Genomic DNA, 13,426 nt, shown 5'->3' with positions numbered 1-13,426 from the left:
ATAGAGTGAACCTTGCCATCTTCGAATCTGTAACTAAGTCACTGTTTTGATCAATTTCATCTAATCACTTTATTAATCATTGATGATTGAGTGCTATTAAAATATTATAATCAAATTCTGTGATTTGCTACAAGTAAATTCTAACTATTACTAAATCAAACTGTGTAAAGTCACTCATTCATAGTGAATTGACATAATCAGCAGGATTCACAAACCTGCATTCGTGACATCTCTGTAAGATTTCATAAAGAAGGTTTTCTTCAGCTGGATTGAAAAAGTGATATTACAGCCCGGTGTCCCAACTCTAAGCACCTTTCTGCTTTCTCGCTGCACTCTCATTGGTCCCAGTTGCTGAGCAGTTTCGGCAATTCTTGGCAGTACAGGCGGCCTAGAGTGAGAGTTAGGCTTTTGGGGAACAGTTACACACTTCCTGGTAACACTTAGAAAAGCACATGGGTGATGAGATTAAAACTGTACTACTTAACATGGTATTAGGACTCTTTTTTTCTAGCTATTTTTCTCTGCTTAAACTGATGATGTGAAAGTTGTTATCTTCCGTTATCTTCAGCAGGACTGTTCTGTAATGGTTTGCTATCAGAAAGGAGTGGCTTTTTTCTTCTTTGTTTTTTGTTTCACCTTTTCCCAGAAAGTGTGAATATGTATGCCCTGATTAGCATCCCATTTGTTGGCCAATCACAGGACTTGTCAGGATGAACACAACCTACTTGCAGACCAATATTGGATTGAAAAATGGCATTTTTTACTAATAGAAGTGATTCTTTTTGTATTAAAACATTTATTCAGAAGATGAAGCAACATGGCCCCTACAAGGCCAGATATCTTGCTGTCCTCTACTCCTGTGACATTGCAGTGGGCTGTGTGAGCTACTAATCAGATGAAATATTAGTTTGGTAGAGCAGGGCTTTGCTTTGAAGGTGTCCACACAGTAGACGTGAGGCCAGACTACCTGTCTGGACTTGGGAAACTAATCTGGTGTCATCAGTGAGCTATTCCTCTGACACTGGTAGAGGGTCCCAGGCTGGCTGGTGACAATCCAGTGGTGATTGTGGCCCACAGGGCTTGTGCCTGGGGCTCTGGACTGCTCTGTGACAGCACACAGGGCAAGGAGGGTGTGTGGGCCAAAAGTGAAGTGACAGGAGGGGATAGCTAAGGATTTCTTTTAAAACCTGGTGGGATATTTAATCTCTGCAATGCCCGAGCGCTTTGTATCAGCTTTGCCATATAGACTGACATGCTGTGTGAGATCCACAGGAGAGGTGAGCTGCAGCTCCCTTTATTGGTCGCCATAGGAAGTGTTGGTTGGATGAATGAGTTATCACAAAAGGTTTCCGTTTTGCTGAGTTGACTTTTTCTGATGGAGAAACAAACTGCTGAGTTTGAAGAAGTGTAGTAAAAGCAGTCAATCTGTATTGTTCTTTTTAAAATATTTGTATGTGGAAATGCATAAAAGTCCAAGCAGCAGATTATTTGCCTGGTTCCTCTTGCTAAACAGTTGTCTCTGTGAATCCCTTTAGGCCTAAACAAGTCTGGTAACCACTGAAGCGGTATCTCTCCTCCCTGATCCTTGCACTATTCTTTGGACAAGGCTCAGAGGACTACGTACACATTTAGTGGCTGTCCTAGCTAAGCTATAGCAGTATTTATTGAGTTATAACACTGGAAGAGATGAATAAACATGATGAGACCATGTGGGCTCAGAGGGATTACCTTTGTTTTTGAGACGCTTTACCATATTTGCTCAAAAATCTACATGGTGTAATTTTAAAGTACACTTCTGAGTCTGTAGTTAGAGACAAAGAAGATAGAGAAGATTTATGTCTTATCATGAGATGGGTAAATTAAACCAATACATGAAACTTTTAATGAAATTTCTTGTCCTAAATGCAATAGCCTTGCTGTGGCCTCTGATTCTGGGCACTCCTGCTGTTTTCTGTTTACCCTTTAGATGATGTGGAAACAATTTTAGGCTGTACATTATTTCACCTTGTGCAAAAAAGCATGTCACGTAGGGAAATGTCATGTCACTGATGTCATTTAGGGAAAATCTATGAGGGATTTGTTTACATTAAATATGGCCAATATCACATCTATTCTAAAATAGGCAAAGATTTAATGGGATCAGCTGGCATAAAACCATCTCCCCAGTGCAGCTAGCCAAAGAGAAACCATGATACAGAGGTGCTTCATTGGTTCATACTAGCACATAATATACAAACTCGCTCACAGTCAAATATAAATCGTAGTCTACTACTGAGACTTGAGTTGTCCTATAATAGTCACATATTACTGACGCTAAGAAATCAGCCTAATGTGTTATCAAACCTTTCTTAATAGATTAATGGAACAAGTTCCAAGTTTTCTGAGAACTTTTTTTAACTATTCCAAATTTTGTTCCACCAATTGTCAGAATCAGAAAGGGAGGTTTTCGTACTCCTTGCAAAAATGCCTCGTTATCACTATCACTGACTTGCTGTGGGTTTTTAAAATGAGATTCCCACTTGTAGTTGAAAAGAAACCAGATACCCTTGATAGGAAAAGATTTGCTGGTAACAGAATTTGAGTTCTTATATAAACACGAGGAAAAAACTGCTGTGGGTCATTCTTCATCTCTTCCCAAACATCTGCCCGTTAGGTCATCTTTATTTCTTCATCATGGTAAGTACCTGGTCCATGCAGGAGCCACAGAAACTTTCTCTTTTGGATACATTTTTGCATTTACCCACTTGTTTCCTGGCCTAATAGAAACACTTTTCCACTCATCATCAGATCATCACAGCTTGGGGGGATGGCCTGTGCCACATTTCTGGGCTCCCTGAATCCCTTGTTCACAGTAGCACTTGGTCATGGTTGCCTGTCCTTGGGCTACTGCCATATCCCTTCCTCCAGTAGTTACTGTTTTAAAGAAGGACCAACTCATTGTCTACAATCCTTTTTGATTTAAGGCAGCCCTCTGGGTAGCTCCCAGAAGACAAGACCCCTTTAACTTTGTGAGCAATGAGACACAAAAAAGGAGGTGAGTGAGTGGCTGTGTGGTGCTTAGTTGCCGGCTGGAGTTAAACCACAACACCTGGTAATTATTGGAAAAAGAATGGAAAACAACAGAAAATATCAATGTGCCTCTGTGGAAATCCGGGGTTTTCTCCTATCCAGCATCCTGATGGGAGCATCTTCCCCCAGGAAGAATGTGGCCCAATTGGGGGGGGGAGAGAGAGAGAGAGAGAGAAAGGAGACACAAATGGTGAGAGATATGAAGGCTCCTCAGATTGGAGAGACCCAAGGGGACTACGATGGTGGAGGAGTACTGGCGACTCATCAGGACACAGGAATGAGCAAACAATTGATGAAACAGAGGTTTAATGCCAGTAGAGAAGCACTTGCTCGCATTGCACAGGATTAAATTGCCCCAGAGCACAGGGGAGGCTGAAAGAATAAATTCACAGGAGGATGGGCGCCTTCCCAGGGAAAGACAGACCTGCCGAGGGCTGTTAGACACCGATAAAACATCTGGCTCAGAAAAATCCTGAACTGCAAATTGTTGGAAGTGGGGTGGGGTTTCCAGGGAAAATATCACTCCAAATTTGCTTTTTTATTCTATTCTTTCCTTTCCCAGTTGAGGGCCACTGCCAGAGATGGGGTACTGGGAGATTTTCACCCTTGCCCTGGCTGTGCAGCCATTCTCACCCACAAAGGACCTGTCTACTCCTGCAGGAAAGGAGTCTCTGTATCTTTTGAAATTCAGAGTCATCCAAAGTTGATCTCTAAGCTGTGGGTTTTTTTTAAGGAAATGTTTCATCTCCAGATTAAAACTTCTATTAAAAATAATACCAAATGCTAACAAGGAGTGCCTGTTGACCCCTGTTTGTATCTCAGAGATTTTAACCTGAAATAAGGGAATATTTGGACATGTTTATAGCATCTGTGATGCCAGAGATTAATGTAGGAGTGATGAGACAGTCAAGGAAGAGAAAGCCATGGGAGAGAAGCAACAGATAGGGAGAAAAGACGGGGAATTAGCAACATGGTAAGAACACAGTGAAAGGTCTTGAAGCTCTGGAAATCCCAGGACATGTGAAACAAGTTGAGTACACATTAGTAAGAGAAACTTGGAAGTAACAGAAACAAAAAGACTAGGAGGATTGTACAAGGATCCAATCTGTAGTTTTATGTGAATACTGCCAACAAAATCAACAGCTCCAATGCACTTATTTACATTCCTGTGAAACTGGAGTAATTCCATGGCAGTCAGTGGAGCAGCTCTGGTGCGGATGTTGGTGGCTTTAGACCTCCTAGGACCACTTGGGGATAAGGTGTGCAGCTCTGGGCCAGGGACTGATGTTTGTATTTTCCCTGTGGTGACAGAGAAGGGAGCATTCCTCATCCAATATGCTGGCAGGCAGGAAGCCAAAGGCTTGGGAGCAGCAGGAGGAAACCTGCACCTGTGGCCCAGGGCTGGGATTGCTGTCAAAAAAGCTAGAGAAGTTGCCCACAAAAGTTCAGCCCTGTGGGTAATTACAGCAGCTCTTTGCAGCCTTCAAAAGCCCATCGTTTTCTTTGCCATTTCTTCAGCTGCAAAGCAGAAAGGTTTCCACACTTGTGAGTGACCCTTTTGGGGAGAAGTCAACAAAATGCCACAGTTTCTAAGTGAAAAAGCCAATGGTGAGTGAAGATGTCTCAGTGCTGACCTCAAGTACCGGTGCTTGGTGCCTGCGCAAGGAAACTTCCTGGCAGGCTGAGCACTGTGTTTCTTTCGCTGGCTGATGCTGTGGATCTTCTGAAAGCCACTGGGATTAATACTGCTAGAATATATGGTTTGTTTAGCTATTTTTATTGACCCGTGAATATACCTACTGTATAATTTGTTGTAATGTTAGTAGTTCAGTCCTGTGATGTTTGCTATAGAAAATCTTCACTTCAAGCCAGTGGGAAATTTTACTAGGGTGAGGAGTGCAGGCCTGGCCTCTGCTTAGCCTTTTTTCTTTTCCATTGCAACACAATTAACCTTTTCATTAGAAGAGCTCTGTTCCAAATAAGCAAACTTCTCAATGTGTATTACTGAGCCATTTCAAGCTGTCTCTTGCTTTGGAACAAAACATCTTTGTTCCAGCCATGCATGACATTTGAAGACCTATTTATACAATGTGTCAGCTCCATTTGTTTTCTTCATCCTGATATTTTCCTCTGTATTATTGGTTAGCCATCCAGATTGCAAGGAGCAAGGCTGCTGATGGTTTCCTCCTGCACTGTTCCAGACCGAGGCACTGGCTGCCTTTGGCCTTTCTCCCCTTTTGTGGGCAGAGGTGAAACAACCCAAAATCAAACACAGTTTTGCCTACTTCATCCTCTCTGCACTGAGACCAGTACCACCAGACAGCTGTGGGGTGGAGCGCACGGAGAGCTTGCAGAAGGACCTGGTATGATTACAATTTCTCTCTCACTACCCTGCCTGTGGGATGTATGTGGCCACAATCCCTTCTGCTGGAGGGGACTCTCTGAAGGTCAGCAAAATTTCCAGGTTGCATCACTCAATATGCCCTCCTGCAAAATACTTGCATTTTCCTTAGACGTTCATAATATGTCCCAAGTCTCTCATCAGCCCTTCTTGTCTGACAGCACAATGCTAACTGATGCAAAAGAACAAAACAAAACCCAAAGCAAAATTGAAAAAAAAAAATCCTTATCAAGATGCTGAGTAATAAAACTTAACAACCTCCTAATTTTAGGATCAAATAAGTGTAAATGGTTATGGAGTTTTGGTCCGTCCTCTCCCCTGTAAGTAATTTAACTTGAGACCAGTCTTATCTTTCCAGAAGGGACCCAGGGTAGTGCTGTCCCTGCTGCACAAGCAGTGACATAATGTCTCTCCCAGCGCTGGCACTACCTAGTGACAAATGAAAGTTTAAACCCTTTTTGAAACCTTTTACACAACCTGCCAGCTGAAGAGTTCAAGCTGCTGTAATGCGTGCAGGATGCCAGGGAATTACTGCAATCCTTACTTTAACCAGAAAATGAGGGTGAAGGTGCCAGCCCAGCAGTGGCAAGCCTGGGGTTGCAATGGCAAAACTCATCTGCTCTCTCCAATATTATCCTCACCAGGAAGGATGGGGAAGGAGGGTGAAACAGCTCCATGCAAGCAAACCTGCTCCTGCCAGCTATTACATGGCCCACTTGAAGCCTTTGATAAGGCCAAGCAGGACTTCAGCGTTGGAGGGTCTTAGAGGGAAGCAGCGAGTGGAAACAAGTCCACAATCGGGGCGGCAAGCAAACCCTTTTCTTGCCCACCATGACTCCCCAGATGCCTCTGCACTATAGTTATGAGGCTCTAGATGTGGAGGACCAGTCAGTGGATGATGTGGGTGTCAATCCATCTACGCCAGAGGAGTCACCAAGACCACAAAGACCTACCCCCCAATTTACTACCACCTCCACAAAGAAGAAAAGAAGGGTCATAGTTCTAGGAAACTCCCTTATGAGGGGAACAGAGGGTGCAATATGCTGGGTGGACCCTCCTCATAGGGAAGTCTGCTGCCTCCCAGGGGCCCGGGTCAGAGATATCACCAGCAGACTTTCCAGCCTGGTATGGCCCTCAGACTACTACCCATTACTGCTCTTCCACATGGGTGGTGATGAATCATAGAATCATTTAGGTTGGAAAAAACCTTTAAGATCATCCAGTCCAACCATTAACCTAACATTACCAAGTCCACCACTAAACCACTTAAGGGTAGAGTAGCAACTCCATGCCTCCTGGCTTGGTGGTTGGATTATTTTTTAATGAAAGTAAAACTAGGAACCAGTAAGGTTGGAAAGGACCGCTAAGATCATCATTCCAATCATCAGCCCAACACCACCATGCCCACTAAACCATGTCACAAAGTGCCACGTCTACCCGTTTTAAGAACTCTTCCAGGGATGGTGACTCCACCACCTCTCTGGGCAGCCTGTTCCAATGCTTGACTACCCTTGCCGTGAAGAAATTTTTCCTAATATCCAATCTAAACCTCCCCTGGCACAACTTGAGCCCATTTCCTCTCGTCCTATTGCTAACTACTTGGGAAAAGAGACCAACACCCACCTCACTACAACCTCCTTTCAGGGAGTTGTAGAGAGCAATAAGGTCTCCCCTCAGCCTCCACTTCTCCAGACTAAACAACCCCAGTTCCCTTAGCTGCTCCTCATAAGGCCTGTGCTCCAGGCCCTTCACCAGCTTCATTGCCCTTCTCTGAACATGCTCCAGCACCTCAATGTCTTTCTTGTATTGAGGGGCCCAAAACTGGACACAGTATTCCAGGTGCGGCCTCACCAGCGCCGAGTACAGGGGGACAATCACCTCCCTGCTCCTGCTGGCCACACTATTCCTGATACAAGCCAGGATGCTGTTGGCCTTCTTGGCCACCTGGGCACACTGCTGGCTCATGTTCAGCCGGCTGTCAACCAGCACCCCCAGGTCCTTTTCGGCCAGGCAGCTTTCCAGCCACTCTTCCCCAAGCATGTAGCGTTGCATGGGGTTGTTGTGACCCAAGTGCAGGACCCAGCACTTGGCCCTGTTGAACCTCATACAGTTGGCCTCAGCCCATCGGTCCAGCCTGTCCAGGTCCCTCTGCAGGGCCATCCTACCCTCCAGCAGATCGACACCCCCCACCCAGTTTGGTATCGTCCGCAAACTTACTGAGGGTGCACTCAGTCCCCTCATCCAGATCATTGATAAAGATATTAAACAAGACTGGCCCCAAAATGGAGCCCTGGGGAACACCGCTTGTGACCGGTTGCCAACTGGACTTAACTGCATTCACCACTACTGTCGTGGTTTAGCCCCAGCCAGCAACTAAGCACCACGCAGCCGCTCGCTCACTCCCCCTACCCCGATGGGATGGGGGAGAGAATTGGAGGAGTAAGAGTGAGAAACACTCCTGGGTTGAGATAAGAACAGTTTAATAATTGAAATAAAGTAAAATAGTAATGATAATAGTAACAATATAATAATGATAGTAATAATAATGATATACAAAGCAAGTGATGCACAATGCACTTGCTCACCACCCGCCGACCGATACTCAGACAGTTCCCGAGCAGCGATCGCTGCTCCCTGGCCACCCCCCCCCAGTTTATATAGTGAGCATGACGTCATGTGCTATGGAATAGCCCTTTGGGCAGTTTGGATCAACTATTCTGGCTGTGCCCCCTCCCAGTTTCTTGTGCACCTGGCAGAGCCTGGGAAGCTGAAAAGTCCTTGACTAGCATAAGCAGTACTCAGCAACAACTAAAACATCAGTGTGTTATCAGCATTCTTCTCCTACTAAATCCAAACCACAGCACTATGCCTGCTACTAGGAAGAAAACTAACTCTATCCCAGCCAAAACCAGGAGAACTACTCTCTGGGCTCGGCCACCCAGCCAGGTTTTTACCCAGTGAAGACTACGCCGATCCAAGCCTTGAGCTGCCAGCTTCCCAAGGAGAATGCTATGGGAGACTGTGTCAAAGGCTTTGCTGAAGTCCAGGCAGATGAAATCCACAGCCTTTCCTTCATCCACCAGGCGGGTCACCAGGTCATAGAAGGAGATCAGGTTGGTCAAGCAGGACCTGCCTTTCATGAACCCATGCTGGCTGGGCCTGATCCCCTGGTTGACCTGCACATGCCTGTTGAGCACACTCAAGATGAACCGCTCCATAATCTTTCCTGTCACCAAGATCAGGCTGACAGGCCTGTACTTCCCCGGCTCCTCCTTCCGGCCCTTCTTGTAGATGGGCGTCACGTTGGCAATCCTCCAGTCACCAGGGACCTCCCCTGTTAACCAGGACTGCTGATAGATGATGGAAAGTGGCTTGGCAAGCTCCTCTGCCAGCTCCCTCAATACTCTCGGGTGAATCCCATCTGGCCCCATAGACTTGTGAGCATCCAGGTGGCATAGCAGGTCATTAACTGCTTCCTCCTGGACTATGAGGGCTCCATTCTGGTCCCCATCCCTATCCTCTAGCTCAGGGGGCTGAGTACCTTGGGGATGACTGATCTGGCTGTTAAAGAGTGAGGCAAAGAAGGCGTTAAGTACCTCAGCCTTTTCCTTGTCCTCGGTGACAATGTTCCCCCCTACATCCAGCAAAGGATGGAGAACCTCCTTGGCTCTCCTTTTATTGTTGATGTACTTGTAAAAACATTTTTTATTATCTTTTACAACATTGGCCACACTCAGTTCTTGCTGGGCTTTTGCTTTTCTAATTTCCTCCCTGCATAGCCTAACAAGATCCCTGTACTCTTCCTGAGTTGCCCGCCCCTTCTTCCAAAGGTGGTAGACTCTCCTTTTTTCCCTGCGTCCCAGCAAAAGCTCCCTATTCAGCCACGCCAGTCGTAGTTGCAGTGCGTTGCCCAAGGGTGATTAAAAGAGTCTTCAGGGCCTTGGTTAGGTTAGTGAGGGAATCTGGGGCACAGGTTATTTTTTCCTCCCTCATTCCAGCTGTGCGAGGTGACATTGGTAGGAACAGGCAGACCCAATCTCTTAATACATGGCTCTGTGGCTGGCGCCACTGTCACAACTTCGTGTTTTTTGACCATGGGATGGCCTACATGGCACCAGGCTTGCTGGCGTCAAATGGGAGCCACCTTTCTCAAAGGGGAAAGAGGGTCTTTGCTCAGGAGCTTGCAGGGCTCATTCACAGGGCTTTAAACTAGATGTGAAGGGGGAGGGGGAACATACCAGGCGTGCCTGTGACAAGCTGTGGGACGGTACACAATCGTTAGAGGGACGGGGTGCTACTGTGGGCCCTCAACCTGTTGCCCAGAGACATGATGGGGACGCTGCAGCACAGTTGAAGTCTGGCAGAGATGAGCCGGGGGCTCCTGACATAGTAGGAGCTAACAAGGAAACCTCCGTGAAACACCCCGAGGGAAACAAGGGATGTTCCACTAAGAAGGTGACACGGCCAACAGCCTAGATGAAATGCCTCTACACGAACGCACGCAGCATGGGGGACAAACAGGAGGAGCTGGAAGCTGCTGTGCTACTGGAAAGCTACAACCTGATTGCCATAACCGAAACTTGGTGGGAGGAATCCCATGACTGGAATGTGGCTATCGATGGCTACAGGCTGTTCAGAAGGGACAGGTGAGGAAGGAGGGGCAGAGGCGTTGCCCTCTACATAAAGAAATCAACACAGTGTGAAGAGCTGTCCCTGAAGAATAGCCACGAGCAGGTTGAAAGCTTATGGGTAAGAATCAGAGACAGAGGCAACAAAGGGAACCTTGTGGTTGGTGTCTACTACAGGCCGCCTGATCAAGGGGAGCCTGCTGACGAAGCCTTCTTCCTCCAGCTCTGGGAGGCTTCGTGCTTGCAGACTCTTGTCCTGCTGGGGGAATTCAACCACCCCGACATTTGCTGGAAAAGCAACACAGCAAGCTGTAGGCAATCCAGGAGATCCCTGGAATGCATTGAGGATAACTTCCTAAGCCAGGAAATAGACACCCCTACCCAAGGGGACGCAATACTGGACCTGATAGTCACCAATGCAAGTGAGCTCATTGGTGACGTCAAGACTGGAGGCAGCCTGGGCTGCAGTGATTATGCATTGGTGGAGTTCACGCTCCTGAGGGAAATGGGAAAAGCGAGGAGTACAGTCAGGACCCTAAATTTTAGGAAAGCAAACTTCCAGCTCTTCAAGGAGTTAGTCAGAAGGACCCCCTGTGAAACAGTCCTCAGGGACAGGCGAATGGAACAGAGCTGGCAGATCTGTTCCAGTTCCTTGTGACAGGACAAGGAATAATGGATTTAAACTAAAGAATAGATTTAGACTAGACATAAGAAAGCACTTCTTTACAATGAGGGTGGTAAAGCACTGGAACAGGTTTCCCAGAGAGGTAGTGGAGGCCCCATCCCTGGCAATATTCAAGGTCAGGTTGGACAGGGCTCTGAGCAACCTGATCGATTTAAAGCTGTCCCTGCTCACTGCAGGGGGGTTGGGCTAGATGACCTCTAAATGTCCTGTCCTGGTTTCGGCTGGGATAGAGTTAAATTTCTTCCTAGTAGCAGGCATAGTGCTGTGTTTTGGATTTAGAAGGAGAAGAATGCTGATAACACGCTGATGTTTTTAGTTGTTGCTAAGTACTGCTTATGCTAGTCAAGGACTTTTCAGCTTCCCAGGCTCTGCCAGGTGCACAAGAAACTGGGAGGGGGAACAGCCAGAATAGTTGACCCAAACTGCCCAAAGGGCTATACCATACCCTATGACGTCATGGGCAGTATATAAACTGGGGGGGGGGTTGGCCGGGGAGCAGCAATCACTGCTCGGGAACTGTCTGGGTATCGGTCGGCGGGTGGTGAGCAATTGCATTGTGCATCACTTGCTTTGTATATTATTATTATTATTATCATTGTTATATTATTATTATTATCATTACTGTTTTACTTTATTTCAATTATTAAACTGTTCTTATCTCAACCCAGGAGTGTTTCTCACACTTATTCCTCCAATTCTCTCCCCCATCCCACCGGGGCAGGGGGAGTGAGTGAGCGGCTGCGTGGTGCTTAGTTGCTGGCTGGGGCTAAATCACGACAGTCCTTTCTGGCGCCCAACATGGGGCACGAAGGGTTTGAGATAATAACAGATTAACCAGAGTGTATTAAGGAGTCTGTTAACAGTTGCTGGTCACGATATTAGTTCATCTGATCTGCACCATGTTCTTTTTTTTGCAGCACGCGTTAAAGCTTGTTGTCAGTTTGTGTAGTGTGCTATGCTCTGCAGTGATTCATGATCTTTTGCTTGGGAGGCTCCTTATCAAAACCCTGACCTTGAGCAATCTTTTGTATTTGGGTTTCATACAGAAGTCATTACTGTCCTTTGGGTACTACCTCATGGAGAGAGTTAGCAATTATACTTCTTCCTCTGAGAGGCTTGTTGTGGAGGAAACACAGAATGACACTTTTGCTACCTTCTTCTATGATGTTTCCTCCTTCATTACAACAACTTTCCAGTATCTTGAACACCCGTGGGCAGTTAAGATACTTCTATTGATACTTCTTGGGAGTATTGTTTCAGTTTTGACAAAGGTTAGTAAGCAATTTAAGAATATCATCCAGAGATCTGCCCCAAGGCTGGAGAGTTATGAGTGGCAGGGTGTGTGGGATAGTATGGGCAAGTACCTAGGGCAGTGGGGACCTCCAGTGTTTTGGAACTTCACCCCTGAACAAGTGCAGAATCCTGAAGTAAAGTATTTGGCTACTCCAACCCCAGTGACAGGCACCATGTCTGAAGCAGAGAACCAACCCGCGCCAGTATCAGTTGCCCCTATACAGAAGAAAAAATAGACGATAAAATCAGTTCGTTTAGTAAGGGATGAAGATGAACCAGGGCCATCACGAGAACCAGAGGAGGAAGGACCCATAAATGAGATGGTAACCACCCGATCCCTATCCCTGAGTGAGCTGTGAGATATGCGGAAAGATTTCAGTCATCATCCAGGCGAGCACATCATCACCTGGCTGCTCTGATGCTGGGATAACAGGGCCAGTAGCTTGGATGTAGAGGGTAAGGAAGCCAGGCAGCTGGGATCCCTTTCCAGGGAAGGGGGCATTGACAAAGCAATTGGAAAAGGGGCAAAACCGCTCAGCCTCTGGAGGAGACTTCTGTCAAGCATGAAGGAAAGGTATCCCTTCAAGGAGGATGTTATATACCGCCCAGGCAAATGGACCACCGTAGAGAAGGGTATCCAGTACCCGAGGGAATTAGGCGTGCTGGAGGTGATTTATAGTGACCTGAACGATGAGCAGTTACCCAAAGACCCAGATGAAGTCAGGTGCACACAACCCATGTGGCGGAAGGTTGTACAGAGCGCACCAGCATCGTATGCCAACTCGTTGGCAATACTGGCCTGGAAAGATGACAAGGCACCAACAGTGGATGACGTGGCTAGACTACTCTGGGAATATGAAGAAAGTATCTCTTCCTCCCTACGGGCCTGTGTCTCGGCTGTGGAAAAACTGTCTGAAAAAATATGCCGAGAGTTCCATGAACTCAGAGAGGATCTGTCCTACTCCCCACCTGCACGGACCAGTGTCTCAGCCATTAGGAGTCAACGTCCCTATGCTCAAGAGAGAGGATATAGGGGATACACACCACGGGGCACCCTGTGGTTTTACCTGCGTGATTATGGAGAGGACATGAGAAAGTGGGATGGAAAACCCACCTCAACTCTAGAGGCACAGGTGCGTGAGTTGCAAGGAAAAACTATTAGGAAAGGCGGTTCTCCCAGGAAAACTGCAGCTCCAGTTTCCAGTGAGCAGTTCCCCAGACAGAGTAAGAGGGCTAATTCTGCTTCCGACCTTGATCAGGGGACTTTTGATGCAGTCACCGAGGCGAAGGGCTCCGGAGCTGACGCTCGTGCCGGGGCACCCTTGCTAAGGTGGCAAAAGCGCAGGGAGA

This window comes from Pelecanus crispus, chromosome W, assembly GCF_030463565.1.
Source record: "Pelecanus crispus isolate bPelCri1 chromosome W, bPelCri1.pri, whole genome shotgun sequence".
NCBI lineage: Eukaryota > Metazoa > Chordata > Aves > Pelecaniformes > Pelecanidae > Pelecanus > Pelecanus crispus.
Note: the sequence above shows the minus strand (reverse complement) of the source record.